At 40.0% G+C, this 26,635-nt stretch overlaps 1 protein-coding gene and 1 long non-coding RNA gene across 2 annotated transcripts in view; one reads left to right on the forward strand and one right to left on the reverse strand.

The window, feature by feature from the left end:
• PHLPP1 (PH domain and leucine rich repeat protein phosphatase 1) overlaps nucleotides 1–26,635 on the forward strand; it is a 132,167-nt gene that overhangs the window by 37,176 nt on the left and 68,356 nt on the right. The gene's annotated exons all lie outside the window — the stretch shown is intronic.
• Nucleotides 819–26,635, reverse strand: part of LOC308188879 — a 32,492-nt gene continuing 6,675 nt past the window's right edge. The window contains exon 2 of the long non-coding RNA XR_013945828.1: nucleotides 819–26,003. This is a non-coding gene — a long non-coding RNA (uncharacterized lncRNA). The remainder of the gene's footprint in view (nucleotides 26,004–26,635) is intronic.

The following is a 26,635-nucleotide window of genomic DNA, read 5'->3' on the forward strand; positions in this document are numbered from 1 at the left end:
GTTTTTTAGTCCCCTGTTTCTCCACTGCAGAGGAATTACAGAGGTGCAAGAACGACGTATACAGACTTGCACTTAAATCGTCACCAGAAAGAAACCGTTGCTGTCGTGGAGTGCTGAAATGCTCAGGTTTCTTCCACTTATTATATAAGTGGCACTAAAAATATTACTGTTGCAGTCAGCACTTCGAAAGCTAAAAGGGAAGCAAATACTAATTTTTGGTTTTGGTGTGCGTGTTCCATCATTGTCCACCTTCTGTAGGTAGTGTAGAGGATCCGTGCACAGATCAGGCCTGTATTGTCAAGGGGATAGCTTGTAGAGCTGATATTTTATTTCTAATAAAGGTTAGAGATGCAATGACAGCTAAAGCTGGGACTGCAGAGAAGAGAGTGGTTTTGTAGTTAATCAAATAGGAATGAATTCTTCTATATCCTTACTTTCTGTTAAGGCACTTATCGATTTACTTAAACCACTTTTTTGTTTGTTTTTGCAGATGGACACTTGTTTGTTTCCTGCTTTCTAGATCTTTCTTTTTAATTAGATGCACTTTAGCAAGTTACAGTATCAATTCTTAAGACAGTGGGAGTAGGAAAACTTTGCTGTCTGAAGGAAGGAGCTGAGAAATGAGAGATGAGAACCTACTTCTACGGCTGACTCATTGTGGCCTAAGGCAAGGCTGTCTCTCATCTTAACCATCTGCAGGATGATGATGATGATACTTGTCTCGTGGTGGTAATTGCAAGCATGTGCGAGTTAATGTGGTATTGGAGAAATGAACTGTTCAGTGCATCTGGGGAGTAAATAAGGCAGAGGCTGCTATCTGGAGGAAGATAATTTTGTCACATTTCCAGAGTAAGACCTCCCTTTTCTGAAGTTAGTGCCGTACACAGGTAAGCTCCCTCCTTCAGTGGTGTGAATGCTCTTTTTTAGAGTGGAACAATTTCTCCATGCATCCTTTCTTTTCCAGTCTCTCCCTCATGTGCTTGCATTAAGTTTTAGCTGATATTTGTAAGGGTTTTGAAGGCCTGGCAACGCAGCCTCCATGTGTTAACCACTACTCAGTATGGCGTGTGATTTTAATTTGAGTGTTTGTGGCATTATTTACAAGTCTAGTGGCTTCTGTTGATACTTAGCAAAGTTTGTGGTGATCTTTCATTGAGCAGCACATAACAAAGTTGAAGAACAGGGGATGACAGCTATGATCCTTGTGAGAGGAAGGAACTGTATGCAACATTCAGCGCGTAGTGAGAGCCTTACTGTTTCTGCATATATCAAGTCTGTCAGACATCTAGGTAGTAGGAAAGTTTTTTTTCCTTGATATCGAGAGAGTTGCTCTAAGAACAACTTTTAACTGACTGCTGCTTTGACCCTCATCACACTGCTCTGACCAGAAGTTGAAATGAATGTTTTCAAAACTGTCCTCAGGAAGCATAACTGATGGCAGATGGTAGGCCACACCAGGTTTGTAGTGTATTTCTAATCTCAATCCAAATTCCAGCTCCTAAAAATGACAATTGACTCGTTCCAAGATCTCATCAGCAGCAACTTTAGAAAGTTGTAGTTGCTGGGAAGAAGCCTTGTTTTCTGAGAAAGGTGGACAGCTCTTTAATGTAATGTAGTGGATGAAAAGTGTGAAATGGTGTGTTTGCTTCCCCGCTGTTCTGGATTTCTCAGAATGCGTTCAGAGTGTGACCGAAGTCAGGGGATGTAAAAACAGTAAGTACAAACTAGGCTTGTTTTTGTCTGACAATTTGATGGTTCTGACATTCATGACGATCCAAGTTTGTCATGTTTGTCACAGGAGGCCTTCTGGGGAATGGGTGGCCGCATGGGAGAAGCAAGCTGTTTGGGACAGGTTTGCGCTGTGTGTGTGCAAGGGCCTTGTTTTTTTTTTCTCTTTGTGGGCGTAAGTTTTCTGCCTGTATTTAGATATCACCTAGCCTAGTGGGTTCCAGTGCTATGACTAGGATTCCAAGGTGTTACAAAGAGAAATAAACGCATAGAAACAGTTGAAGCAGATGGCTTAGATGAGAACTGTTGGGAACAGAGGAGGCATCAGCAATGTGGTGAGAGTGCAGCGGGTAAGAGTAGTGAAATATCTAAAACTTCTTGCTAGTGTGTGTTTTTTTTCTTTGCTAAAGAGATCAGAAGAGTTCTGAGCTGGTTTGCAATTATTTAAAGTTACTTACTTCTATGGGATTCTGAATATAGAAACTGCATCCTCCAAAACCCTGTTGTCATTTTGTACACGATCACAGCAGTTTCCAAAAACAGACAATCTATGTAAAGAAAATTAGTGGCTCAGTGGAGTTTAGTCTCTGTGGCAGGGAGTATTGTTTCTTGGCTTCACAAAACCAAATGGAAAGGTATGAGACTTGCCTCGAGCTGTTTGGGGTTTCTTTTAGGCTCCTGGCATTCTTGCATGCTCTTAACCTAAAACACACTCGATAGAAAAGCACTGAGGAAGAGAGATGGAATGTAAATTCTGTTACATTAATGGAAGGCGATGTATTTATTTTGAATGAAATTTTACCTGGAGTATTCCGTGACTCTTATGGCAGCTTTGGTACTAGTTGTAAATTGTCTGTGCTATGTGGTTTTCCCTGGTTGCTACTACTGTTTTCCCTTTTCTAATCTGGGTTCTCAGAAAATGGAGTTTGTGAGACCCTGCTTTTCCACAATGTCCTTCACTTAGAAAATAAAGGAAAAAAATGCTTTGCTGATAACTGAAAGGCACTGGGTTCTTTCTTGCATCAGACCAATGTGATATGAAAGCAGAGGGGCTACTGCTATCTTCTGCTTGCTGGAACAAGAAACAGAAATGGTACTGTATGCTGCTTAGATAAGAAGGTTGATAAGGAGATTAAGTCTTCTAAATTCTAACAACATACCTGTGTGTTTTATCTTGTCCAAAAAGATTTTCATTGCAGTATTTGAAAAAAAAAAATGAAAGGGGAAATACTAGAAGTTATGAGTTGTGCTATCACCATTTTATTTAAGTGGAGTATTAAGTTCAAATCTGATTGGGGGGGGGTGGAAATTGAAGTGCAAAATTGTAATCAGCCATGCAGGTAGGGCAGATATCACAGCTTGTTTCCAAATTTCAGTGACCTCCTAGATTGCTTCCTTTCAGTTATTTTAAGTGGTATCTGGCTACCGTTGCCATCACAGTTTGCAATGGTGTAGGTTCCTGAAAGTAAGCGTTCAGAGGTATGATAATCCAGATGTGCTTTGCGAATAAAGTTGTTAGAGCCAAATGGATGTTTTGGGGCTGTTAGGCATTATATGCTTGGGAGAATGCACATCTCCATACAGTGAATCTTTTTAGTGTGTGTTAAAAATCGTTGCAACAACCTCAATCGTTGGTTTGGTTGGTAATGACTTTTAGGTTGAGATGTTTTCTTGGCAGCCCCTCCTTTGAGGATCTGCAGAGTGCCTGGACTTCAATTTTGTATTTGCATTAACATGACTTCACATGTTTTCAGCTCCCTGCTGATAAACAGGGTTCTTTGCCATGACACTGCAACAAGTGATCAACTACAAGCTAGAAAGAATTTACAATGATCTAGTCCACCTTGTTTAAGTTGTAGTACTGATTTAAATGTTTTCCTTCTTTTAGAAAAGAATATACCTAATACCTATATACCCGCTCAAAATTACAGTGCTTGTGTATGTGGAGAAACGTACCTCTGTCCTCTCTGAGATTAATAAAGAGATTTTCAGGAATTTTGTTATTAAAAAGCAAGTATTTTGCTTTGTGTAGTCTAAATATGCATAGTTTCAACTTCCGTTATTTTAAATTGGTACATATTTGCTGAACTTGAAGCTAGTTCTTGAATTTTTCATCCACTATGGAGAGAACTTGAAGACTAAATAGCCCCTTTTACCTTTTAATGGACCTAAATAAGACAAACATACTAAATTGAACTTAAAGGTACATCTTCCATCTTCTTACTTTTGCATCTTTTCATGAATCAGATCTCATTTCAGTCTTTGAGCTGTGGATTCCAGAACTAGCTGTAGTATTTCAGTAGCAGTTGCACCAGTAATACAACACTTTTAATCCTATTTGTATTGTCTATTTATATTCTCAAGGATAAAGTCAGCCCCTTTGACCTAGCAGCACAGAGCTTTTCTGATTCAGGTGGGAAAACAAGCCAGACTCATGTGGCCAAAATCGTTATACAGGGATGTAAGAGCCCCTGACCTGTTGTCACGACCTCCATGTGTCCCTGAGGTTTGCTACTGCAAGTATGTTCTGCGCTAGTTTTTCCACAGCTGGATGGGGATGGAAGTCCCGGTCTTTCTGAATTGAAAAGCTTCAAAGTAGTTCATTTTACTGATTGATGGCTGGCCATCCTTCATTAGGCAAAAAGATCTGAACTTCGTCTAGATCTTTTAATGGTTTTCTGGAAGCCAGGATCTGTTACTTTTTGCAGAATTGTTTTTCAGCTGTACTGGTAAACTTACCCCTAAGAAACACCTTTTTTGTTTGTTTCCTCCCCCTTCATTCATTGCCTCAGCCCTCCATAGGCACCATATCTCTCCCTTTGGCTGGACTCCCCTCAGAATTATCTTTTTTGACTAGCAGAATTATCTTCGACTGTTCTTGTAAGTTTATCCCTCTAGAAATGCTGATATTTTGAATCCATTTTGATTAAAAACACGTTGATTTTGTATGAACGTGCTTATTTTTACCATGTCCCAAAGCAGTATGCATGGAAGCTGTTGATTTCAGCCTAGAAAGCCTTCAATACCTGGTTCACGTGGGTAAAATCGTGGCTTTCCTCCAGTGACTCAGAGCTTTCCTGACTCTTTCTTTAATTTCTTCTAATTCAATAGCATTTAAATAAACAATAGCTGTAAAAATGGGAGAGAAATGGAAGAATCTTTAGAGCAAGGGGATTGATCTAAGACTTGGAGGAGAAAAGTCTTTTCAAGAAGCTTTACAGTGTAAGTTGGCATTTTCAATAACCAGTCAGGAATGTTGCTTTTGCGTTAATAGCAACAAAATCGGTGCATAAGCAAGCTGACATTTAATAATGTATGCTACAGCAGTACTTTTGAGTAATTGGAATTGGGTTCCTATAATGTTAGTCATTGTGCAAAATATTAATTCCTGCCCTTGAGATCTCTGTATAGACAAGACAAAAACAAGGTAGTTGGAGCAGGCGTGAACAAGCAGAGTAGTAATGTAGTGGGGCAGGCATATTTGTTTCCCAGCTGCTGTACTTTCTGGCCTTGATTAAGTCTGGATTGACTTAATGGAAAGAGGTGAAGGCAAATTGCAGGGGAGCATGAGGGAGGGGTGGGAGTAATGTTGCTATCAGCTTGATGGAACGAGCTGGGGAGAAATCGCTGCTGTAGTTAAGAGCCAAGCTGTGGTCTTCCATCACAGTAGGAGAAAGGGAAGCGAGGGTCGGACTAACTCATGAGGCCAGCAACTTCTTTATGGTCTGAAATGCCTGCGCTGTGAGATGTGTTCCTTCTGTCCTCTGGACAGCGAGAGCTGTCTCCCAGCTTTGTTTGCTCTTCAGTGTGCATTGTGGCAATAAAAATATTTGCGGTAATTAGAAAAACTAATCCTTTATGAGAAGCAGAGGCAGCGATTATACTACTTACAAGTTGTTCGTATGCATTTCCTGGTGTGATTAAAAGCAATTGTTTATTCCCGTGGATCCCCTGCAACCCTTTCTCCATTTCCTCACTCTCTGAAATTTGAAAAAATAAATGTCTTCTCCCCTGCTCATTTTACAAGTGGTTTCTTTGCGACTAGGACGTTCCTAAAGCACATGCATTAACTGGCAGAGGTAGACCAATGTGATGTGTGTAAGGATGAAAAAAATGGAATTCTCCCTGTTGTCTGCATCCCCGCCTAGCTCCGTTGTACCACCAGTGAACCAGCGGTGCCTGTCTTCTGTAGGATGTGGAGATTTCCCTGGAGCATCTCTTCTTTAAGCGGGCTACGTCTGAATCACAACTGTCCCTCTTGTGGTGGCTGTGAATCATTATTGCCTTGCTAATGATGGAACACTGGTCTCCTGTGGTTTACCATAATAAGATGAGTCATTAAAATGTTACCTAATCGCTGCTGAAATGTCTTAAGGTAATTTTCTTATTTAACTTATTTATTCTGAGTGATGCTAATATTTATCATCTGTAATTTACAATATATCTAGTTAATGCAGCATCACTCGCTGACAGTGCAGATGCTGTGAACTGAGAGGAGCAAAGCCTGCTGACTCTGAATGCATTGGACAGCCTAAGTCTATTTTATTTAACTGAAGAGGTAACCGTTCAGAGTACCCAGAATAATTAGTGTCATTTGCTTTTCTGTAGGTTTGTAGTAGCTTCTTTGTCTTTATGCAAATATGGCATGCACCTACTTGGGTGGTGAAGTCCCAAGGTGAATAATTGGGACAGGAGATGAAGTTTGAGCTTTTATAATCATCGGGGTGAGAAGAAGATTGTGAATCAAGGATGAGGAAGTCTCAAACTAAGGATTTCAAGGTCTGCCTTCAGTAATAGTAATGATATAATATGCAATATCTGAGAGATGACAAAATACCCACTGCATATACTTCTGACCCTTAATTTCCCCAAGAATGGGAAATGATGGATATTACACTACTGGGTGCATTTAAAGTAGTGTTTGAAATTGGTTTGTGCAAGCTACCTTGAACGTGACTGACATTTCTTATTTGAATTGTGTTCTTGAGAAGTGAGGCAGACAATATGCAGGGAGCCTTCTGTAAGTTCTGCCACCCTCTGCTCTAGGTTTGACGTAATTTTTCTGTGTCCGAGGCTTACTGTCATCCCAAAACTAGTGGGGAAGAGTGAGATTTCAGGACAGATTTCATAGGTGTTGGAAAGCAAAGGTGATGAGTTAGTCTCTAAAGAGGAATTGACTCCAATTTTAAAGTTATCTTGTGGAATGATTTTAGTGTAAGTACAATGAGGTAATTAAATATCTCCAGCTGTGAAATGACTGAGAAGCACCTGGTTAGTCTATGGAAGGAAGAAGGGAATTTCAAACAGTCCCCTTGCAGTTGTCCAAAATGTGCTATAGGTAGCAGTGCCAAGGATAGGCAGAGGGTCTTAACTAACAAAGCAGTGAATCTCAGAGTATTAGTAATGTTGCATTTTCCTTTTATTACTCATGCTTGTACCTTAGGTTGGGGGGGACGGCAGGGCAAGGCATGTGAGTAGCAAACAAACATCTGGTCACATAAGAGGGTTTTTGGAGATGTATGCATTTTGGAGATGTCTGCAGTGAAAGTACTAATGCAGGTTCACCTCTATCTTGCAACATAGGAGCGTGCTGTGGCTCTACTCAGGCAGTTTTGCTGCAGGGTAGAAAAGGCCTCAAAGTCATTGCTGTCAGCCTTCTGTGTGTTATGGGTACCCAAGCCTCTGGCAGAGAAAACACTAATCCTGATAAGAGTTTTTCTGCTTTTCTTCAGCCTGCTTGCTGTAGATCAGCCTGAGCCCCTTGGAAGGAGGAGTTACAGGAGTGTAATTGGCCCAAGAGTGTGTGTGACAGTAAAGCAGTCTGCTATGTTGTTCTGCTTGCACTAGGCTAAATTACAATAAAAAATATAAGCCCCCAAACTTCCCTAAGAATGGGATATACCACTAGGGAGCTGTGGCTGTTCCATCTGGCTTTTCTGAATTAATTCTAAAGCTGGAAAGCGGTTTGAGAGTGTGCAGCCTTAGGGGCTCAAACAACAAATTGCAAATTGAGAAGTGATATTTTAAGAATTTTGACTCTTGGGGGAAGGGAGTTACATGCTTGAGCCTTGCTAGAATAAATGAAAGCCTAGCTTTTCTCTTGATATTGGCGTTAATTTTTGTTTGGCACCATGTCATTGGGTTTGGCATTTCAGAATTTTATCTGAATTCATTGGTAGTTTTTTTCTCATAATCCCAGCAATTTGACAACGAAATTATCTAGGTGGGAGAGAGAAGCTTTGGTTGAATTTCAAGGCACTTGGTCAGATTCCATGGTTTTGCACCATGTGTGGAAGACAGCAAGCACTTGTTTCAGGCTTTCTAAGGTTAAAAAATAAAAATTGGAGACTGACTTTGGCATCTTTTTATAAAGCTTCTGTAAACTGATTCACACAGAACAGTGAATAAAGTAAGGTGAGTATACCAGTGGAGGAAGTCATCAAGGTATCATCAGTGCTTAATTTCCATGACAATTCTTACCACCTAGCCACTCAGTTGATATTAAGAAAACCATTTTGAGGCTACAAGAAAAATAAGGAATTTAGTATTTTTGCTGTGTTTCTTAGCCTTTCTTCTTCCCTTGTCAAAGGACAGACAGTATCACACTCTTCCCTGCCCCCTTCAGTTTTTCTGGCTTAATGCGTCTCCAGACTGTGCAAAGGGCACTCAAGCACGTGTAACAAGCTTGCCGCTGTTCTTCTGTGGAGCCTGGAGCCAGAACTGATGGTAGGTAGCCAAACAGAATTGCAGACTGTATAGTTTGCTCCTAAGTGACTTAAATAAAAACCAAAACACAACAAAAACAACAAAACAAAAAACAATACTGAGCGTACAGTGCAAGGTATCAGTCATTTTGGGAGCTGTTACGTGAAACCAGCTGCTTTTCTACCGCATCAGTTTCTGAACTGAGACCAGTGAGCTCTAAACTCTTTGCAAGATACTCAGAACGAAAGCCAGCTTGAAGCAAATCTAGAACAGAAACGAATGTGTAAGGCAGCGTGGAGGTGCCACCCATGACCCTGCACGTGGGATGCAATGCATCTGTTTATAGGAGCGTGAAAGTATCCACGTCAGGACGCACTTTGCTATGGTGGGAGTGTATCTGCAACTCTGCCCTTTATATCATTCTTACGTGGACAGTACTTTGCCCTTTATATCATTTTTACATCGACAATATGAAGTTTCTGTTTATCTGAGAATATAAACCAAAGTTTAAACATCTCATACTTCCCTGACGGCCAAATGATGTCAAGCTACTCTGAGCTACCTGTTGGAGACAGTAAACTGTTAGGTTTAACTTTCACAGCCTCGCTTTTCAGTGACTTATAGCTGTTGTTGTTTTTTCTCCTGGCCAATTAACACAGCTCAGGCACAGCACTCGTCAGGGCACTGAGCCTTTGGGCCGGGAGCCCTCAGAGCACTGACAAAGCAGGCCACGGGTTCCTTTTAGCGCTTCCATGCAGTGTAACTCTCTGTATCGCTGTTTTCATCACAGAGGCCTCAGCTCAGCAACCTTTTTACCTCAGAGCATGCTTTGACAGGTGCTTTAATGGGCAAGCTGTGGTGTGGCGTATCGGCTGGGGGGGTTGGCCGTTTGAGGAGAGGGATCGGGAGGCTTCGCTTGCTAAGGAGGGAAGCGACGCTGGAGCTGAGGCCTGGAATGCGCTGGGCCAGTTTTCATGCCCGCGCATTCATTGATGCTTTGTTTCATAGGCAAACAGCTTGTTGAACAAGTTTTCTCAAATAAATGCAGCCTATAGGATAATGAAGAGCTGTGGTTGATTTCTTCCTTTTTGAGACACTGTGTTGCTTAGGTTTTGTGATCCTCTTGTATAGATGAGTCATTTTAATCTGAAACGTCTTCTGTGGAAGTGCTTGGGAGTTTCCCTAGCTGTAGTTTGGAGATCAGTGTGTGCTTTATACACGTCCCAAGCAGTGTTTTGCCATGGGATAGGTTCAGATGTAGCCCACGTGGTTTGGGTATTCTGCGTTCAACTGGCTGTTACTCTTTACCTTTTGTGTGAGCTTGTTCCCAGATCTTTATGATGTTATTTCAGTGGTGGAAAACAGATTTCAATGGTGGAAAACAGCTTTGGATGCTGACATGTGAATGTGTGACTAATTGCATGTACCTATAGAATTTCTTGCCCTGCTTTTTTCCTGCTACATGCCCAGTTAAGCCTCTCCTGCATCTTTTCCTAGTGTTGCCTCTTAAAACCGCACATTACCATCACTTCTGCAGCCTGATTGCAGCATTATAATTTTGTACGGTGGGAAGGGTGGAATGAAACTCCTTGTGTAGCAATTATGGTTTGTTTGGGGATTTAGTTCAAAAGTATTCTGTTCATATGTTTACCACATGACCTGTTGCTTTGTATCTGAATTTTTACGTGTGGGAGAAGTTGCCTGTTAGCTTCAAGCTTGGAAATTACAAGGTGGGAAGGAGATGGGCAAAGCGTTGGATTATAAAGGATTCTACAAGCAATACTGGCTTAGAAAATTCTCAAAAGAAAAAGCTGTTTTACAGCAGGGTAATTGCATGGTCTGGCCAGCAGCACATTCCCACAAACAAGAGTGCTGTTGTGACTGGGTGTCAGGGAAAGGAACACTGCAGAAATGGGAGTGGAAGGGATGAGAATACCTTAAGACAATTCTATTTCTGAAGCGGGCACAAGGTGTATTAAAAGAAACCATGGTCTGAGGAGGAAGGTAAAGGGAGTGGTTGCTCATGTATTCAGGGTGCAGTGGCAGCGTGCAATGTAACATGGTTGTATGTTGTAGGGAGTGAAACCACTGCTTGCAGTCCTTTGGGACAGGAGGGGAAGGGGCAAGTGTTTCAGAGGTGAGTCTGGGAGATGGCAACCCTGTGGCGAAACAAAAGTGCTTGCATGGACGAGAGAACCAGACACAAGTCACCTCTCTGCAGAGCCCACGTGACTCTGTTTGCCTGGGCATAAAGACAAGTGACTGCGGCAATTTCCAAAACTCCTGTTAACATTGTTGATGATGCTCTACAGAGACCTAGCTTGCATGTTTGACTGTTAAAACATTATTAGAAGATTAATATAATGCTTCATTGATGTTGACAAAACAGCCCTGTAGCAATGATAGAACAACCCAGACTACCAAATACATGCAACAGCATAAACATAGTTTTTTTCTTTGAATATGAAAAGTATTGAGTTGCTGGCATATTTTCTGTCAGCTATAGCTGAAGCTGAACATATCAAATGCTCATCCCTGCTAGCAGATGAAGAGTGGCTTCTCTATACGTTGCATTAAAGTGAAACTACTTAAAATATTAGTTCACTGCTTCAGAAAAAATGTTGTCAGGAGTGTTAAGAGCATGTCATTTTAAAATAACTTCTTCCTTATATAGGAAGATGAATTAGGATGACTGTACTGTAAAAAAGAAAAAAAAAAAAGCTGCTAAATTAGTAATTCATTACCAGACACAGAGGTTTTTTAATTCCTTCCCTTCCTCCCTTAATGAAAATGATTTTCAGTTCAAGGGAGATGGCATTGTTGCTCACCCTGCAAGCTGTTACATGGATGTAGAGAACTGTTGCTATAAATACTGAGCATGCAGGATTTATTGCAGTTCTAACTAGAAGAAGTGAGACTTCGGTAAAGTTGATCAGCCCTTGGAAATTAAATGGGCAAACCCAAGGCCCAGGCAGAGTGCCAAAAGTAGTAACCTGTATTTTTTGAGAGACTTAAAAATGTTTAGCAGTTGTAAGTACCAAAGGAGAGCAACTGTTTAATGCTGTCTATTGGCATGATTTTTTTTTGGCTTGGCATTTGGAGTAATAAATGTCTTATTTATACTTTACTTCTTTATCTTGTAGCCATTTACTGCATTTTTGTTAAGTTTGCAATTCATGTGACAAGGCAGAAAAACCTTTTCATTTAGACAAAGAACGCAGCACTGCAGTTATTTTCCCCATCATTCTGAAGCCACTGATGAACTAAAACTCAGGAAAAGTGTTTTTTCTTCTCCCTTGTGATTTTGCTAACCCTTGTTAAATCTCCTGAGACTTTGATACTTGTTCATAAATATACCAACTTTCTCACCTTGTACATGAAGCATGTCTCACTAGTACTGTTGTTCCTGATGTTTGCCTCCGAGTCATGCTGATGCCATTTAATTGCTAATTTATACTAAGATATATATTTCATATAATATAAACTATATATTAACATAACTATATTTTGACATAATATATATATCATAGTGCAATATATACATATAAATGTGTAATATATATGGTTATATATTTATAATCATGTTAATTTAATCAACAATTAATGGTGCTTTAATAACAAAGCCTGAAAAATCTATGAGATAAAATATCTTCAAGATGTCCTCTGGTCATGGAGTTTCTCTGTTAGATTTTAGGCTCTAAAAGGGAAACAACAGGCTATGGGACTTGCGGGATTTTAGGTCATGTGAAAACAATCTGCCTTTTTCCATCTATGAAAGCTGTATTCTTTCCCTTTGACATCAAGCCCAATGTTGAAGTTAAGCTGAAGCTGGTAGGAAATACCTGAGTCATTGAGGAAGGATTCCAAAGTAAAGGTAAATGGACAGCAGCAACCCAAACTTGGCAAAATTTTTGTTGTATTTGCTTCAGTGTATTTTTGTTTCCTGATTTGTAGCATTCAGGTGGGGTGTAAATAAGGATTGTATGCATTCATGTCCTTGTAAGCTCTGGCTGCAATAGATGTTAACTCAAGTGTGGGAGTCATGTTGTCACTTCTCAGCTGTGAACTCATCTTCCTCTGCTGCAGAGGGGATCAGCTGTTTTTGCTGTGACCAGTTTGCTGAAGCCAGTTGAGTTGGCTCTGAAAATACTGAGCATCAGCAGCCTTCAGCTTTTGTCTTTTTTCCCTTTTAAGGTGGTGAAGTTGATCACCATTTTGAAGTTGCCAGCATAGTTTTAGGAATTTTCAGTTAGGGCTGTGGCTCACTACTGATCTTCTGGCTTAACAATGTGCAGGTACTTGGGGACAAAATGGTTTGTGGATGTTACAGAGGAACTTTATCTTCAGGAAACTATAGGTAAAGGTATTGGAGCACTTAAACTTGCAGGTGATTCTTTTTTCTTGTGTTTTACTGAATAAATCAATTTCTAAGTTGGAACTAAAATAGCTTTATTTTCCTAATCCTTAATAAAATAACATGCTCCAAATGTTGAGACTGTGCTCTTACATAATCCCTAAACTCAGGCATAAGAGTTACACATAGGCTGTTTTTGGTACAGAAATGTTTTTTCTTTAATACAGCCACTTTGAGGTTCTGCTGCAAGCACATTTCATGCTCAGCTTTGAGGTAGCATACTTTAGGAAGAGAAATCTTATCTGAGCTGTGTTCTTAGCTGCTGAAGTTTGTCAGTGTCAGGGCCCTTTGGAAGACGGGCTTATCTGTCTCTAAATGACAGATTTACTCTGTTCCTCAAAACCACAAGGTGTGCTGTGGAGTCTGGTCTGAAGTAAAGGCATCTTTCATCTAAGGATGGAGCTGTTTGATTCAGAGCTTGTCTTTTACTGGTATTTCTAGAGCAAGTAGAAAAGTGTGCAAGTAAGATGTAGGAGCTGTTCCTTGTGATTCTTGGTCAAGAAATAAGTATGTGCAAAATGACTTTAGTCCTTCTGGCTCTGTTTAATTCTTTTTGTGTAGGTTTTGCAAAAAAAATAGGCAATCGATCTTGAGGAGAGCTTTATTTCAAAGCAGGTGACTTCTCATTTTCTCACCTTCTTGTAACAGTTTAATATCTACTTCCATATGCCTGAGGAACAAGATAACATGTTAGTATGCCACACAGGGTAGAGTCTACAAATAGGTCTTGATCTGTGTGCTTTTCTGATAGCTGAAATCATGTGGGTGTTGTTACCTGTTGTCTGAGTGCCACTTCTCTCATCATGGCATGCATCTCCCGTTGTGTGTGGTGGGGGATTGCTGGCTCCTTCGTGCCCTCCTGGTGATCTCTGTGGGACAGTGACAGCACGATCTTGAACAGCAAAACTTGGGCTGTACTGAAAGATATGGGGTTTAGAAGCAAAACAAAGCTCATGTAAACCATGTACAGAGAAACTTAACCAGTGCTCGTAAATCTGAAGCAATGTTCTTATAATAGATCTACCTATAGCATCATTGAGCCCTAACAAGGGCATGGAACGTTACACCAAGGTGGCAGATCTTGGGAATTCCTGGTAATGCCAAGAAAGCGAAAAAAGGAAACAGAGGGAAGAGATCATGTTTATGAAAGGTCTATTGCACTGTGATTAATTTTGGTGTGATATTACTACTTTTGTCTTGGTACCACGTGATCTGACGCAGCATTTGTATTCCAGGTGCTGGGCTGTGTCCTGAGGCATGTGGAAAATAGTTTCATGTGCTTACGAGAATAGAGCATACCAAAAGGAGAGATCCAGAAATAGGCCAGGCTGGTCAGAGAGTCGGTATTTAAGATGCTTGTCTGGCATATGTCTGTCTCTTTTACTAATTAAAAATAAAGTAAAATAGCGTGTTTTGGGTTTTTTTGTTTGTTTGGGGGTTTGGAGTAGGGTTTTTTTGCTTTATTTGTGGCATCCTGGCTGAAGTTACTGAATTGACAGAGGCTGTGTATGGGTGCATTTAAACTGGGGAGTCTCGTGCTTTAATTGAAGCATCAAAAATTTCTTCAAGTTATGAAATAAAGTAAGTCATCTAGTCTTGAATCACTGTCCACCAATTTCTGAGGCTAAGCCTTTTCTTCCCAAGTTCTTCATCCTGAACAGAAAGAATAAGCACTGAATATGGAGCCTTATTTTTGGTTTTTAGTATCACAGGAAGGGAATTCCTGAAACTGCGTGTCTTGCATCTTATAGATTTGGTTCTTTTTAAAGAGAACCCCTGGGATGTTGCATAGAGTTAGTGAGGGTAGAACCTTACTTCAAAGGTTTTAGAGGTTTTGACTTGCACACTTAGGCAGCTCTAGTCCTGTTGTGTGGGTAATAATGGTGGGAGCAGTGCTTAGTGCTTCAAGGGATGGACTGGAGCCCCCTGGAAGAGCACTCCTTTGTTCCACAGTGTCATTTAATGTTAACTGTTTGCTAGCCTTATCTTCTGAACAGCATTTTCTTTCTCCGGTAAAAAACTGAAGCTGGAGGAATTTTATTCATGAGTACTGGCACAAGAGAGGAACTAACTCCTCTAAAGTCAGTAGGGATTCGTTAGGGAAAGCAAGTCTTTACTGGCAGTGCAGAGTCTTGTGTGTGGTTTATTGCATTGACCAAAGACGTATCACAGCCTTGACAGGGATGACTCCTGTGCAACCGGCACAGTAGGCTTGAGGGAGTTTTCTGATAAGCAGCATGCGTTCCTCCTCAAATACAAACCAACATGGTAACTTCCAAATCTTTGAACCACAGTATGCATCAGTACGTGTATGGGAAACTCTTACAATGATAAATGGTGTTGAAAAATGCCTGTAGGCAGGTAAGTAGGTTTAGGCCAGGCTTGGGGCCCCAGTAGTCTTTATGAGTCTCCTTGGGGAGCAGTGCAAGTGAGCCAGCATGCAGGGCTGGCGGGGCAGGAGGCATCGGCACTGAGGCTGCCACACGGCTCATGACAGCTAGGTTCACAGGATTATGAATCAGAAATCTTAGTGACTTTGAAAATACTGTTTGCTTCACAAATGGGCAAGGACAGGAATGACTCGGTTACATTTGTCAGTGTGGTTTGGCCCACAGCCAAACATTTTCTGAGCTGGTTGCAAGAGCAGGTTTTCCTCTTTATATATCAGGTAGGGAACAACCACAGAGACAGTTTGCTTATTGTGTAATATATATACTGAACTATGGGACCCAGGGTTAGGATCCTGAATATGGTCACCCTACAAACAATACCACATTTTAATTTAAAGACTTACTGAAAAAACATTGTCTGGCCTACATACTGCAATGTACTGACTGCACATCATAACCTGCTTGGTTTCTCACAGGAAACAAGTCCAGACGCTAACTTGTAGCTTGTTTTCTGTGGAAAACTTTACATTTCAAATAGGTAAATTGAAATGCTTCTTAACAGAAGAGCTCTGAGAATGTACTCACCAGCTAAGGGAAGCTGCTTGCTTTCTTCAAATCCAAACAAAAGACCAGACAGTATATATTTGAAAGCCCCTTTTCATGATTCAGGTCACTTGTCCTAGTTTCCAAAGGCTGACTTCAATCCTGTGCGTTTGAGATGGACAATGGGGTATGTCAGTATTTGTTCTACCTCTTCTCTACTTAATAACATCCTAGTCCCATTATTTTATCCCTGCTCTCCTCCCATTGTTAAATAGCTTGATTCTGTCAGGTTGAATAAATATCTAAATTCAGTCCACTGGAGAATTGCTCAGTTTCATCAGCAGATATAAATGACCCACAATTTCTAGAAAATGGAGCAGCACATTGTTGCTGCCTTTGCCTGTCTGTGAGCTACCCCTCTGTGCAGAGCTACTAAAACTGAGACGAAGTGGTGAGAACTGCGGCTCCTGGTTTCTGTGGGCTCTGCACCTTTCGTGCTCTAAAGGAGCAGGTATTTGTGTCAGCCTGGCACCCATGGGCTATACTTTGGCTACCCATATCATGGACAACGGTAAAATAAATTGTTTTTAGCAGATTGCCACAGACGTGCTGAAGTAGCATGTTGTGTTTTTGCGAATATGATTTGGAGCTAATGAAGCACATCAGAGAAGCAGCCTTTTACATAATGCCATTGCTTCAGCACTAATATGACTAATCTATTTGGACAAGTAACGATGAACTCCTGAATGGCTTATTGCAGGATGCTTGAGTAACTCTGTTAGAAACAACAACCTTTGTGTTGGCATGATAATCTCTTTTATAAGAACAAGTGGCTAGGTTCTCTTCAAGAGAGTACTATTTTTGTTTCAGAGCAGTGGGATGTCAAGTCTTGGGGCAATGCTTAAAAAAAAAATTTTAAAAAGTGGGGGGGAAATCATCTGAACTTGATTATAATTGCAGGCTGGAAAATGTTATTTGGATGATCATCTGTGGATACAGAAGAGAGAGAGAGGATAGCACTGGGGATGCATGGTGATGCAGGAGGTGTATTTGGGGGATAGATAAAACTGCTAATGGCCACATATAGAAAGTTTGGCACCTTTCACCTGAAATTATTTAGGTTTGTGATAATTTACCCTTAAACTACTAAAGAAACAATGAATTAAAAGCCCTAAGTTTTAGTGCACTTGCTTTTTCACAGGCTCTAGGAAAACTTGTGTTAGTCCCATGCTGTGCAATCCAGGGGCTGGGTATTTTTCTGTTTTGTGAATTCCGACTTTTTTTAACCTTTTGTGTGCATACTGCTGGTGCTACTCCTTTAGTAGAATAGGTAACATAGAAGATTGAGTAATGCTTAGACTGAATCCACTTTTTCCTCCACAGATTGGTGTAATACTGTTTGTGTGTCTACTGTAACATGTCACTTCTGATGCGTTCTGAGTGCTGGCTGACTCAGTAGAGGAGACAATAAAACCAGTTAACTTAGCATAAAAGTATGAGCATCAGTCATATCTACAGAATTTTACTAAACTGAAGTTCTCTTTGTCAGTAAGAGTGGTACTGTTGCTTTGTATTCCTCTTGAAACTGAAGCCTCATAACAAGACAACATACCGGATGGAGGCTGACTTTTCCTGGTTAGGTGGAAGCATGCAGCAGCAAAGGAGCCTGCAGCATTCCCAATTTTTCCTGTCTGGTACGTCTCTTATTTTATTTTTGCCAGGGGTACATCTGCAGCAAGAAGCTATGTAAGTCCTGTACTTGGTAGCATCTTTTATCTGTCAGTGATACATGTAGGAGAATTAATCGTAAGTGGTTTTGTTTCTATTTTGTTTTCTTGGAGCATTGCTCTTCTTACGCATAAGGAGAAAGTTAGGAGAGAACGCCAAATATTGTGTATTTGGCCTTACTCAACAGGAATATTATTTGCTTCAGAGTTGTGTAGGTAAAGCTGAAGGTGGCTTGATAAGGAGTCCTGTACTTTGAAAGGATAGACTTTCAGAATTCACTTTTTTTCATTATTGCAATCTTTTGGCCAAATCTGTCCCTGAAACTGCTGCTTGTAACATTTTTAGCTTTCAGCAGACGTCCTTTATGAAAGAGTTATGACTCTCTGATCCATCTCTGGGAAGGTTATATTTAGTCATGGGGAAACTATCTGTTGCAACTATTTCCAAGAAACGTAAGAGTAATCCTGAGCTACTGTACTGAGGTTATCACTGTGACAGTTCCTAGTTAGGACTATTAAGTTTGCAAATAGATTTTGAAGAAAATCTGACTGTGAGTTGAACCATATTTACTTTGCTCCCAAACAGGTTTTCCCCTAATGAGAGTTGGATGAACACGGCTGCTCTACTTGCAGCTTGTGTAGAAAGTTTTAAAAGTAATTTTGAATGTGGATTTCTTTTTTCGTAAAATGATGAATAAAGCATAAAATCTAGAAGGCAAGAAAAGCTGGGGATAGAAGTTTGCGTTTCAGTCCAGTATCCTGAGGTCTAGCACAGTACATTCAGATCATTTCCATGCTCTCCACAAGCAAACTTTAGTAAGGGAACATGAGAATTTATTTTCCATGCATTGAATCCTCTGTGGTGAAAACTTGATACCACCTGTGGATTCAGAATGTCTTTTTTTGTATTAGCTTCAGAAGCCTTGGGAAAGGAGTACCTTTGTGCTTGTTACAAAGTAACTGCTTCGGGATAAAAAAAAAAAAAGTATAGGGATTTTTTTTTGAGTAGAAGTGGTCTACGTTCTTATTTTAAAATGACTAAGTTATGTAGATTTGGCTGTTTCAAATTGAGTTGGTAAGACCAATATCTCTTTCAGTTTAGACTTGGAAGAAGAATAAAGTGGCTTGATTAAGAAGCAAAGAAGTTAATCCAGTAAAAGCTAGGTGTTTGCTCTAATGATCAGGTGCTGGTGGATCGATGAGCTTGTTTTCCAAAGATGGTCAGATGATTTTGAAACTCTGTGAAGTCCTTGGACTCTTAACTGCCTCATGATTCAGTAAGACAAAACCTCATGACAGCTTCTAACTCATCACCTCCCTGGAGCTGAAATCTCCAAGTCTAAGTCAAACGTTCAGGCAATGCCCACTCTTTTTTTGGAGAAGTGGTTGGCTTTATCATCTTAGCAAGTTCTGGTTGGTTTGCAGTGCACTTTTCAGAGGTGTCTTACGGATGTTAGCACTTTTTTTTCCTCAAAGCTTTGCTAAATATTTCTGCTTCCTTTTTGTCTTGTGATGACAATTACAGCACTCTAGGTTCCTGACTGAGCAGTGGCCTAATATTCATAATGGGTTTTGCATCATTTTTTCATAATTTTGCAGTAGCTTCAGGAAAACAATCTCTGCCATGTTAATTAACGGTGATCTTGTTTTTTATAAGCTTTACTTTACAGGACTTGGGTTGGTTCATTTCATCCTTGTAAAAAACATGAATGACTGCCGTAGTCAGCTTCTGGAGACAATAGTGAATTCATCCCTGAAACTAACAAAACCTGAGACAGAGGAATAGCGAAAGTGTTTATGGGAGGAAAATAGAAGTATTAACTAACCATAATCATAGGAAAAATTAGGAAAAATCATAGGAAAAAATTTTCCCTAAGAACAGAGGCTAAGAAACTTGTGTGAATGATTTTTGTTCAAATGCTGAGTTGTATAAATGGTTGAGTTCAGTTACAGTGCTTGCTCAAAGCCTCTCTATTTGTAAACAGTCAAGACAAGTGTGTGCTTTTATAGGAAAAAGAAAAATAATTAAAGTAAATGTGAACCAAAAGGTTTTTAAAGTCACCTCATGGATTTTCCCGCTATCTTAGCAATTCTCATGACAAATAGTTCAGTGGAGCAGCAAGACAAAATATGTCTAAACAGCTTTTTATGCTATGATTTAGTATGCAAAATGCAAATTGGATGAGGTAAACTACACAGTTCCTTTCCCTTAATTACATTCCAGGTCATTGGCTTACTTTGCTTCAAAAACCAGCAGGAGGCCAGTATAAAAACTCAGATTTGTGAGTCAGAATTTGAGCAAGACAAACTGGGGCAATCGGGAAGTGTTTGGCTTTTCTGCCGTGAAGGGGCATCTCTCCCTCCTGCTGTATTTCCTGCTAAATCTTTGCAGACCTTCCAGTGGTGTATGGATGTTTGGAAGTCTTCCTCTCGTCATCTGGATTTGATGGCAAAGCCAAAATATCAGTGCTAGCGTCCCTTGAAGTTGAAAGCAAGAATCTGTGTCCATAGTTGCCTTTTTCTTGTGTCGTCAAGCACGTGGCTCCCCAGCTTCTCATAAAAGATGCTTCAGCTGGTGGCAGCAGCACCAACCCCCTCCTTGAAACAGAGAAAGCATGCTTTTGGGGCCTGATCCTTCTCCCCATACACGCGCACACAAGTGCACATGAAGATGACAGCAGCAGTTCCCAGCCCAGTTATAACAGAGAACAGATTTGGTTATTTGGGCAGCAGTAGCTGCCTGAGCAGCTGTTCCCCATTTTCTTCGGGGAACTGGCACTGGCAGGGAGCTGGGGGGGGACTGAGCAAACTTGGCCTGCTCCCAATGCCACAAGATGCGTTTGCCAGTGCCGATTGAGCCTTGTGAGATTCCTGTGCGGGCAGAGTAATGGAGCTGCTCTGGGGACCTACTGGGTTCCCTGTGTCCCACAGAGTGCTGCGAGCTGCATCAGCCTTCTGGTAACCTTCTGGTAAGAGTGGAGGAGCAGGCTGAAGTTCAGCTGCTGCTGGTAAAAGAAGTTTGTCTGGTTCCTCTTCTTGCAGTGTCCTTTCTTGGTGTGCTATCTCATTCTGTGTATGCCTTCACATGTAGTGTGCTAGCCAGCGTGAATGATCTGAGCTGCTTTTCTCTTGCTTGTTTTTGCTTAAGATTTAGGGGAAGGTGCTTTCAAGCACGTTTCCTTCATTTTTACATTTGTGCATATCCAGAGTAGTGATGAATGCAGGAAAAACAAATGTGATTGCTTTTTTAGTCTTTCAATATTTCTAGTAAAAGCATTCAGTTGAACAATTTTGTGGTGTTTCAGCTCAAGTCTCCTTTCCATAGCCAAATGTGAACAGCTCCAGGAAATCTTTTGCTACTTCAGGTGCCTGAAAATCAATTAGATCATCTATTAACTCAGTTCAGCTGGCAACACCTTACATTAAAAAAAAAAAGAATAAATAAATTAGCAAGATGTTATTACTGATCTGAAGTAAAATAGATTAGCATCAATTTGGAGATTGGCAACATGCTTGGCATTTTGTACCAATTCCCTTGTGCAAAGTAAATAGTTCAGTTGCAATCAATTTTAGTGATTGTTTTGCCCCAATAATAAATTTCACTGAACAGATTTTTGTTTCTCTAGTATTATAAATTAAAGTAAGCACTGACAATCCATAGGATTAAAAAAAAAAAAAAAAGAAATTAAAAAAACCAGCTTGCTAGCATAATACATCCTTGACCTCTTCCTTTTTTTTTTTTTTTGCTGGGGTGGAGATGAAAATATTTAGAACATAGACTCCGTCAAAAAAAATCTTCAGGAGTCTCAGTTCTGTCTTAAAGGAGTGTGACTAGGCAGAGAAATCAAAGATAGTATTTTGGATTATTTTCAAAATATATCCAAATGCTTTTAAAACTTAATCCTGTGTATGTCTGTGAATGAGATGACCTCGTGAACTTTTCCTGTGTGTTTTTTTCCTGACAGTGAGCTTCATACATGTTTTAGAGGCATCAGCTCTAGCAGTGATCTTTACAGGATGCCTTTATATTGTATTGTTGTATCCAGTAATACAGCAGAGCTGTGGAAAGGCAAGGCACAGAAGAGGATTCTGATCCACGGCCACTTCCTTCTCTCTGAGTTTAATAAATGGGTTGCAGAGCTAGCACAGGAGGGGATTTCTGCTGTTAAGGATATGTCTGTAAAATCCAGGCCATTTGCATTCCCCAACATCGAAATAACTTATGAAATACAACTTTCAGAAAAATAAATGTGATATGATCTGTTACTTTGTAAGAACCCAAATACTAAGAAGACAACCGGGCTGTCAGAGTGGGTGGATCAAAATAGAGAGCCTGCTTAAATAAGATCTTGCATATTTTAGTTTTTTTCCTTGATTACAGGGTGGAGGCTTCAATACAGATTTAATAAGATTAAAATATGTTGAACTTAAAATGCTGTACTTTTTTGGGGGGGGGATTTTTTGGGAAGTGGGGAGTGGGTGGTGGTTAGATGCCAGTATTAGACGTGGATGGGGGTTGGAAAAGTTCAAGTTGCTCTGCTTTTTGGGTAAACAATTTAAGTACAGTGTCTTTTCAGCCACAATATTTTTTCCAATGGTACAGAAAGCATTCATTTCTGTGACAGAAAAATGAAATATTACGGTCAGACCGCAATCAATATCCATAAACAGGCAGACTTGTGCTCTGTATCATACTAAACATTGTCCAACTGGTCTGCTCTTCTCTCTTGGTGTTGAAACGTCTTGGATTCAAACGCCAGTGAAGAAGGTGCTCAACATTCAGAACGGGTTTCTCAGGTATGTCAATGGACACTTCAGACTCGTGGGTGATGGCGTTTTCACCAAGAGGATGAAGCTTAGACAAGTAGCCCCAGCTTCAAATTGATCCTGCAAGTGTTGTGCAAAGTACTTGTGGGGAGCACTTAGGGATTGCTGTCTAAAATTATCGTGAGCCAGAGTTAAAGTCATGCTCTGACTTTTTAAGTTCCTGGGGTTGTTTTTAGCACACTCGCTTTCCTGTCAAAGCTGAATTTTGAACTAGTTGTGATATATCTTAGGTAACTTCCTGACTTAAAAGTGGCTTCAGGAGCTCTAAATCAGAATTGTAAAACTGGACCCATGCACAGGCTTTTTCTTCTCTTGCTGTGAGCGTGGAAATTTTCAACTTTTTTTTTTAACAGAGGAGTGTAACATGAAACAAGAATCCCTGTGTAGTCAGCCTTATTAGGTAGCACTTGTGATTGTCCTTTCACAGACCCTTGGAGTGCTGTGGACAGAAAAGTGATGGGTTTGGGATGACTCAGATGTGTGATAGTTGATTTTAATTTAAAGAAGGAATGGAAAAAGCTGATCTCTTCTGGTTTTTTTCCTGCCTTTTGTAATAAAAAAGTATGACATGCACTCCTAGACAATTCCCATATGCTATCCAGTTACTTCTAGTCTCTGTGGTAGAAAAGAGAAGAAAGTGTCAAACCTGATATCTGTGGGCATGCGATAAATCTTTCTGCCTCTGTTTCCAAGGGTAGAAAGGCATTGAGAAAAATGTTCCCTTTCATGTTTCTTCGTGATACATATCTTCCACTCCCCACTGTTTCCTTGTTCTAGTGCTTTAGAAAATCAGCTCTCCTTTCTTTTTTTCTTTTTCTCAGAAATGTGCTCTGAAGTACAGGGCTTTTATTTAAGTTGCTTTTTATTGGTCCATGTTTCCATACGTTTACATAGAAATTTAATGTACGTTGACATAATCCCATCTTTGTCATGTAAAATAAAAACAAACACTTGAATTGACAAATTGATTGGGAGAGAATCAACAGGTGCGTTCTTGAAGAAAAACACCTTGTCAGCTCTGAGCAGGCAGAAATCAAGGTTGTGAAGCTTTCTGAGGGTATCTTGATCCTTTCCCTGCATTTCCATCATCTAGACTTCTGCACGACTCTTTAAAGCTGCTGTTGTGGTTAAGTGGAAATGAGGGGCTGGTACAGCTGCTAGTAGGAGCGATCTCTAGCTGTGGAGTCATAGGAGAGAAGGGGGAAACGTGTGGCCAGCCAAAGTCCTGCCCTGCTGCAGGTCTTGCTTTTGGCTGAAGGTGTGCTCCATCCCATTTACTGAAATGAAAGCTGCCAACCAAAAAGGCTCTTAAATTTTGCTGTTTAAAATTTGCTGTTTAAAAAATAAATAAATAGAAAACGTTTGTAAAAACATGTTACAAAAATGTGTGCATGCACAAATGTTGGCTACTGTTATGTGGGAAGAAGCCACGGTATACAAAATGTTCCAACTAAGTTTATATAGCAGTTGAGCAGACTGGCTTATAGGATATAACAGTATAGGTTAGAACAAGATCGGTCAATAGGGTCATTGCCCAGCCAGAATTCCTTCTAGTCATAGCATGGAAATCTTGTGTTGGCGAAGCTGAATTTGAAATGCTTAGTTTTTAAGACTGACAGATACTCTCTAACGTGTTCATGCTATTTTTACTGGGTTTTGTATTTTTTTGTCTTTCTGTATCTTGAAGTAGTCACTTTTTTAATCTACTAGTTTCTTTTTTTGATTAGGTAATGCTTGTAGGTGTTAACAATTTTAAATTCAGCCTTCTGACCTTCGTTTTACAGCCCTAAATTTTGAAGGGGGTTTACCAAACAGTGTATAACATCTTTAAGTATTGTTGCATATCAAAATTTTGATTTTTGTACTAGACCTAATTAAGCCATGCGAGTAATAGCTTTGTAATACTGTACAGAATTGTTTTGACATGAGCTGCTTATCAGCTGGGTCCTATAATAAAACTTACATTTAGATTTTGATCTACACAATAACGCTAGTACAGTAGTCTATTGTAGGAAATGTCATACTTAAAATGCTTTACCTTTATAGGAATGTAGATTACCATATTCTTTTAGATATGTTGTACAATACCAGATTTGGTTTCTTCTGATGAAAGAGCAAGGAGAAAAATCACTGTACTTACAACCTGAATACATTTGATGCACAAAAATAGCTTAATGATTTTGAGGTGGATGGCATTTTAGTCTAGAATACATTGACAAAGAGCATGTGTTATACATGAAATTCATATGAAACGTTCATTGATCTAGCGTGCACAGTGTGTTTGTTCCTCCGTAGCTTTTGTTTTTTTAAACATTTAACTATTGACATCTACCAGCCTCAGGACCAGGCAGGTAGGTACAGGATCATGGGGAGTTTTGCTGGTAAAGAGCACAGGTTTCCGTCTTTCCGTCATAGTATTAAGGCATACAGATGAACTTCTGCCAGGGGCTGTCATTGTTCCTTCTCAGAGGAGTGTGTGTTCAAGTAGTTATTTTGAGCTTACATTGCTGCACTTCATGTTGAGCATCTAACGCTGATAAAACCTGAAATCTGCTGTTAACTTTAGTGGAGTCATCCGAGCAATTTTGTTCTTGAATTCCACCAAGACTCCAGCTTTGTCTAAAACGGTTGGTTAGCTCAGAGCTTTTGCCAATACAGCGATTACATTAGACAGGATAAGTATCCTTTGGGATGCCAGGGATTTTACTGTGCTTGTGGCTTTATTGTGTGTTGGGAGTGTGATAAGTAGAAGTCAATTTTGCATGACTTCACAAAAATAAATGTGCATTTCCAGTTTTCTGTTCAGCTGTGCTTTATGATGACCGAGCTGGGGGAGAAAGGGGAAAGATCAGTTGAGCAATCATTGGGTCCTATCCTGCTGAAGATGTATGTGCTCTTTTGCAAGTTGTAGTACTACTGGCATATTTGTAAAGCATAACTTTCTCACCCTATCTGTTCAATTTTCACTTCATTAATTTTAGTGCATATGATTGTAAAATGGTGCAAAGTTGAATTTCCATCTTAGTAAGGGATAGTATGAAATGCTGCTAAAATATTCTTATGAAATATATTTGAGGTGTGATCAGATAATGGCATAAGTCTTCTCAATGTTAGACTTACTCTGTTTAAAATTTACTTTTAAGCAAGAAAATTTGGTAGATCTCACTAAGGAACTTCTTCAGCATCTTCCTTCAGTGAATCTGAAGTTCAAGGTGAGAAAGTTGTTTTAGATGGTACTTCCAGGAAGCTTCTAGACCAATACTGTAGCTTTTTATAACCCTGTTAAAGAACAAGAGAAAGGAGATGACTTATTTTTTCTCTTGATGATTCCTTTTCCTTATGATACTGCAATTATTTTTCCCTGCAGAGGTGGGATTATGGTTGTTTCTGAAAGGAGTTGATACTGAGTTTTACTGCTGAAGGCTAGGAGACTCTCCTCCCCTTTATGAGCTTTCTTCAAACAAATATTTGTTATAACAGTAGAATTCAACTTGCACACCATTGTGTTTCTGATGCAAGTGAAAGTGAGGATATCAAGAGCACTTCTTTTTCTCAAACAGCTCTGCCTGCCTTCATGTAACTTGCTTAAATTTCCAAGTGAGGAATGCAAGTGCTTTGGGCTGAGAGTTTGAATGTGAAGGACCTGTTTTTCAACCAGAGGGGAGTACTCTGTAGGAAAAGATGGGAGGAAGAGATTAAGGACATGTGAGTTATAAATATGTTTTTGGGGTGTTTTTTGCGTTTTGCTTACACATGGTATACTTAACTGGTATGAGTTCTCAAAATACATTGGAGCAGCTAGATCTGCAGTTCACTTGTTACGGTAACTAACAGTTGGAGTCCAATACTTGGGGTCTGCTGCCTCTAAACAGTAATCCAGATGAACTTCCATGATTGCTTGCTTTTAATTGCAAGCAGCATCCTATTCACCATTGCACGTCCTACTTTATAGCCTGTTACCTTCATTAAGTTGTCCCAGCACAGAAATTGTGCTAGGTTAACAATGAATCTTAAATGAGTTCTGCTGATTCACTGTTCTTTTTTTTCTTCAAAAGATTTTGGCTTATGCAGTTTGATATTTAGCTTTTGACACTGTTGCAACCATTTTCCACTGATAAACATGCAACACCTGATAGAAATGCTGTTAAATTTTGCCTGCAGTATCTTTTCAGGTGTTGATGCCATGTTTTCAGGCCCCTTGTGTGGAGGTGGTGAGTCTTGTGAGAACAAGATGCAGGGAATGATCGAATGAACATAAATTGAACTCTCAGTGGGGAAAAAAGAGGAATATTTTCTGCATT

The sequence above is a fragment of the Anser brachyrhynchus genome, assembly GCF_964034855.1.
Source record: "Anser brachyrhynchus genome assembly, chromosome: 2".
NCBI classification, from domain to species: Eukaryota; Metazoa; Chordata; class Aves; order Anseriformes; family Anatidae; genus Anser; species Anser brachyrhynchus.